General features: G+C 53.4%; 1 protein-coding gene across 3 annotated transcripts in view; it reads left to right on the top strand.

The window, feature by feature from the left end:
• Nucleotides 1–795: 795 nt before the first annotated feature.
• Nucleotides 796–6000, top strand: part of sulf1 (sulfatase 1) — a 41810-nt gene continuing 36605 nt past the window's right edge. For all 3 annotated transcript variants that reach the window (XM_080020530.1, XM_080020529.1, XM_080020528.1), the window contains exon 1: nt 796–939. The gene's annotated coding sequence lies outside the window, so the exon portion shown is untranslated. The remainder of the gene's footprint in view (nt 940–6000) is intronic.

Raw genomic sequence — 6000 nt, 5'->3', positions numbered from 1 at the left:
TCCTCCCTCTCGCTCTCCGCCCTTCTCCCAAGTGCACGCTTTAACCCATCTCTCTCTCTCTCTCTCTCTCTCTCTCTCTCGCCCTTCCTCCCTTTCTCTCCGCTCTCGGGTTACGGCGGTGGCTGTAGGTTTTTTTTTTCTGTCTTGCGCTTCGTAGTGTGTGTGTGTGTGTGTGTGTGTGTGTGTGTGTGTGTGTGTGTGTGTGTGTGTGTGTGTGTGTGTGTGTGTGTGTGTGTGTGTGTGTGTGTGTGTGTGTCCCCCTCCTCTCTCTCTCCTGTGTCCTTGTCCCTGCCTCCTGGCAGCGAGGAGCCACCCAGCTGCAGGGCTGTGATTGGGTGGCGGGGGGAGCCGGGGGAGCGTGTGTGTGCGTGTGTGCGTGTAGGTGTGTGTGTGTGTGTGTGTGTGTGTGTAGGTGTGTGTGTGTGTGTGTGGGGGGGGGGGGGTCCTCTCGCTGACTTGCTCCGGGACGTGTTTCAACAGATGGTTCGAGGTTAGAGAGTGTCATCACATCGGATAGAGGATTAGAAGGGGGAGCGAGGTTGTCTTCTTCCAGGAGCTGTGTGGTCCCCCCCCCCCACCCCAACACCCCACCCACCCCCAACCACCACCTCCACCACACCCACCCACCCAACCCACCCAACCCAACCCACCCACTCCCACTCCCACCGCTCTTTTTACTCTTCTACCCCGAACCCGGAGTCCCGGAGACTCAGAGACCTCTCTCTTCTGTAAGTGGAGGACGAGCCAGGGAAGACTCCGCAGAGAGAGAGAGAGAGAGAGAGAGAGCGAGAGAGAGTGTGTGTGTGTGTGTGTGTGGGCACGTGTGTGTGTGTGTGTGTGTGTGTGAGAGAGAGGAGAGAGAGAGAGAGAGAAAGGATTCCGAGCCGTCCCTCCTCTCCTCTCGCCCGGCCGCTCTCCCACTCTCCAGCTCCCCTCCAGGTAATGTGCAACTTCATTTATTGATTTACTATGATGTTTTTTTTTTGTTTTTTTTTTATTTTTTAATTCAATTTTCCTGCCTTCCGTGCGTGCGTGTCAGTCCTAGTCGCTGTTAGATTTCGCCCGGTTCTGTTGTCGGGGTAGTTCTGGGCGAGGAGTTGGTAATGCCGGTGCAGCAGCGGCAGCGGCAGCCCTCCGTGCGCGCCGCGCTCCACAGTTTTCCCACCGAATGACAGGAATTCCCTCCGACTCCGGGGATCCGACTGCGGCTACATTCCATTGATGTGATTTTTTTTTTAATTTTTTATTTTTTCTTCTTTCCACCCCACCTCAAGTTTCCCACGGTGCCCATAAACAACCGCTTGTTGATTTCTGTTCTATTTCCCTTTTTTGTTTTGTTTTGGGCGGCGCGGTTTGTCCTCTAGTGGATCACAACCACGGTGCGCGCCCGTGACGCGCCCGTGCCGTCGGGGTTGGGGGCTTGTGCATCATCCCCAGACGCGCGGTGACGTGGGATGTCGCACCAGATTTAAAGACATCTGTTCACCAGTCTTAGTCATAGACGGCTAATTATTTCTCTCAGTGGGAACTCAGCAAGAAAGCCATTCATCTTCTTTGGTCAAGAGTTTGTTTCTTTTATTATAATTATTGGTTTTGCCCGTGCTTAAAATAGGGGGAAAAAAAACGTAAAAATGCTTAAACCCCACTACCACCTCCACCACCTCCACCAGTTGCGTTCATCCCCATTCCCAAATCGCAGTGTGGCATTTGACACCCCACCCCTCCACCCCTCCAGCCCTCCACCTTCAACTCTGTTAAGACATTTCATAAATCTAAAGGGGAGCGCACCCCGGGGCGGACGGCGTCACCGCGGGCCTAAATGGAGTTGGTTGTCGAGGAGCGTTGTGTTGTTTTTTTTTACCGTCCAACCTGTCAGGGCGAGGGAGCGACGCGGGGGCACCTCAGCTGTTTCGCTCCAGTCGGGTGGGGGAGATGGCGTGTAGGATTTATACCTGGCTTGAGGGGGCTTCAGGGTGTGGATGGTGCGTTCGTGCCGCGGCCGCACCTCGAAACCGGCCCGGTGGATGGTTCCCGTCCGTCTCGCGTGATGTTTCTGACAGAGTGGATCGTAGGTGCCGGGCATCGGGCTTGATCCCGCGATTCCATTCGGTCGATTTCAACACAAAGGGTCACGATCCAGTATTTCTGATTATGGCTCAAGATACCATTCTATATATCAATACACTGACATGACAGTGGCTGTTTGACAGAATAGTGTAATGAATTGATTGCAGTGACAGTTGATATGTTATTTGGGATTTTTCCTGACCCACAGACCTTTTTTTTCCTGAAGGTATTTGCAATGCGTTTGACGGTATAGCGTACCTCAAATATTCAGTAACAGAGCACAACACACTCCAGCCCTGGGTGAGTCTTGGCCGAGTCCCCTAACAACACAATGGCCTCGGTTTATTCCAACGGCTCTGTTTCAGTTTGTGAAATCCATGTCGCTGGCTCCGAGTTCTGCCCCCGTTGAACGTGTTTTAAAGGCACCCGATCACGCTGTGTTCCTCTTCACAGCCGTTGGGTTTCACAAGGCACGATTTGTGTTAAATATAACAGGCTGGTTTTAAAACCTCCATGCGTTGGCCAATCTGGTCCGTGTGTGTGTGTGTGTGTGTCGTCAAAAGGGAGGTCTTCACAATCATTAAAAACTCTCAAATCGAAATCGGATAAGTCCACGCCGCGATTTTGATCCTCCCCAGGCCCGGCCGGCAATGTTTAGATTCAATTTCTGATTACACGACCAAGTGGCTAGAAAAGCGGCTTTGTGGCAGGGTTAAGAGCAACACTAACTGCCAACCGGGGAGAAAGAAGGGAGATCCTTTAAACAGTTTAGCGTCGCCGGGTTACAAACAACAGCAAGAGCAGCTGGTGCAAATAATGAGGTTCCGGGGGGCAGAGGCTTGCCAAGACAAACGTTGTTCCAGTAGCTGAATCCACCGGGTGTGTGTGTGTGTGTGTGTGTGTGTGTGTGTGTGTGTGTGTGTCTGTGTGTCTGTGTGCCTGTCTGTGCACGTGGCTCGCGTGTCACGATTGAATTAATGCATCGATCTTATAGGCAAGGCGGATGACTCAGCATGAGAAAGGAACGTCAGCGTTTATTTATCACGATATTGAGTGCTGCGTGTGTGAGTGTGTGTCCGCCTGCGTGCATCTTTGTGTGTGTGTGTGTGTGTGTGTGTGTGTGTGTGTGTCTGTGTGTGTGTTGGAATGCCAGCCCCGGTGAATCAGACTTCTCAGACATCTCTGCGTGACCTCATAGGTGCTGACTGACACACAAGAGCGGGAGACATTTATCATTATGGGCAGAAATAAATAAAGAACCGTGGGCGATGCACGGAACACAAAGGAACTCTGTCTGCGTTATTTCCTTATGCGCAAGGCGTGTACCCGTCGGAGGCGCGACGTCGGATTGATTGACTCTCCTCCCAAAACGCGCGCGAGCGCTGCGGTGGCGTAGACACGGGCACACATGTAAAGTATTTTAACCCCCCCGCGCCCCCCGCCCTCCCCACCCCCAGTCTTTCTCATTTATGAACTCCAAATCGGAAACATGCCACGACAGTTTTGATGTGGCACTGCCCTCTTTTCTGTGAGTTACCGAGGAGAGATGTGATGTTTATAGAATGGCCTTTAGCCTCCAGCGGGGGGCCGCGTTTTCACGCCTATTATGTCAAAATGTTAGCCAGGGTGGACTTGGTTATTCTAAAGACATTCCCCGTTCGGGGAAAGACCTTGCCTTCCTTGTATGGTTCTCTTGCCCGGTTCGAGTCCCCTCCCTCCCCGCGTGCGACGGTCTTCTGAGAATAGGTGGCCTTTTAAACAAAGAGAGCAAGCGGGAAAAGACATGATTCATAGGAAGGAGCTGGAACGAGAGTGGAACTGACGCAATATCAAAGCCCAAACCTGGCGTGATCCACAAATAGAAGAGGGGAGGAGATAGGATTGAGTTTCGGCATTTCGGAATGGCCGCGACGGACCGAGAACGATGCGATGACGGGGTTCAGGGAAAGAGTAGGGGCAGTCAACCACTGTACCAGTGTGACATCTTTATGGTTTACCTTTTTTTGAAACACAGCCGCCGGTAGCCATGGCAGCCACGGCTGTGATTGTGTTAAGATGAGGTTTCCGAAAACCACCCCTCTCTCTCATCTCTCTCTCTCTCTCTCTCTCTCTCTCTCTCTCTCTCTCTCTCTCTCTCTCGCCCAAGCAGTTGTTTATCTCCCCAGCTTAATGATAGCGTTGCTCCCAGCGGCCCTGATTGCACGGTAGTGCCGGGAAGAGAGAGATTGCACGGTCCCCATCGCTGCGAAATGACCAGTATTCGAGCGAGCGAGCCCCACGGCTTCATGCTTTATTTACGCGGGATTGAGCGCAGGCTATCTTTAGATGAGTCAGCCACTTTCTCGGTTGCCTCGTCGTCCCTCGCCCGCTCGGGGATCGCCATGGAAGGAGCGCCAGCTTTCGCAGGGGGAACGCCCAACGCCTTTTAACGGCTCCGCGTTTCATAACCTTTTTTATTTGTTTTTTTCTATCACAGCGCACTTTTTTTTTTTTCCGATTAATTAACTGGCGACCCCTCACGGCACACTTATGCGCTTGCGTTTGACGGAGGCAGTGTCCCCTCGCACGCCCTGGCTCCACCGGAGATGCAGAAAGCGAAACGTCATTCATGAGGGTGTTTGGGAGTGTTTGCAACGGCGCCCCTCAGAGTCAACATTCTGTCCCTCTTCCCGGTTGGCGGAGGTCAGGGCGGGCGAGCGGCACGTCACAGCTCGATACGTTTAGGAATTCCTAACCCCCGCCGCCGCCGCCGCCACCGCTGCCGGTCCAGGGAGCCTTGGCTCTTTCGCGGAAAGCAACAAACAGTTTCCCGCTTCGTTTTTTTTTTTGTTTTTTTTTTCCAGGCCTGACTGCTACGTTTAAACAACTGACCTGTGCTCAGGAATTCTGCCCTTTTTTTCCCCCCCCCCTCCTCAGAACTCTCTCACCTCTACATCAAGCAGACGTCTCCCTCCACTAGAACCTAGACTCGTAGACGCAGAGTAAAAATGTGGAGTGGGAATGAGGCAGGGAGAGAGAGAGAGAGAGAGAGAGAGAGAGAGAGGGAGAGAGAGAGAGAGGGAGGGAGGGAGTGAGGGAGGGAGAGTCTGCCTTTACGTCAGTGAAGGTTCACTCCATCAGAGTCAAACCCAGAATAAAGAGGATCTCGCGGCTTTTTCCGCGTCCGATGGGGCAGCTTTTGTTTTGCGATGCTGCCGCACGTGGATTCCATATGGGAGAGAGAGAGAGGAGGGACGGAGCAAGGGAGCGACGGCTGGGTTTTAGAGGGGGGTGGGGGGCAAAGGAGAGGAGGGGGAAATGGGTCAGGGGAGGGGAGGTGTGGACATGTCTGGAGGAGGGCAGGACGATAAAAGAGGAGTTCTGAGGAGGAGATGAAGGGAGCTCTTGGACGTGTACGGTGGATACAAACGGCATCCAGCCGCCTGCAACCGGCGTGCGCACACGTTGTCACACACACACACACACACACACACACACACACACACACACACACACACACACACACACACACACACACGTGTCACACGCACATCTGATGCACATGCGAACATCTATAATCCTCTTGCGCACACAAGCTGTGTGTATATGTGCGCACTCACACACACAGAAATGCATACAAACACTCTCCAACCCCCACCCCCACCTCCACCCGACTGCCCCCCCGCGGGGCTTCACTGTCCCTGCTTTGTCATCTCCGTTGTCCAGTAATCCGCTCTCCGGGGAGAAGCAATCTGTTTAAGATTTGAAAGAGAAAGGGTCCGGCCGGTATCACGTACAATTAAGCAGCCGTCAGGATGCATCGGCGTAAGCTCGGAGGGAGAAGTGGTGCCCCTGGGGGGGGAGCGGTTCTCCCTTTCATCTGCCGACCTTCCAGAACGGAGATAATGGTGAGCGAGGGAGGGATGGAGGGATGGAGGGATGGAGGGATGGAGG

This window comes from Zeus faber, assembly GCF_960531495.2.
Source record: "Zeus faber genome assembly, chromosome: 19".
Lineage (NCBI taxonomy): Eukaryota > Metazoa > Chordata > Actinopteri > Zeiformes > Zeidae > Zeus > Zeus faber.
The sequence above is the reverse complement of the archived record's forward strand: the minus strand, read 5'-3'. Positions and strand labels throughout refer to the sequence as shown.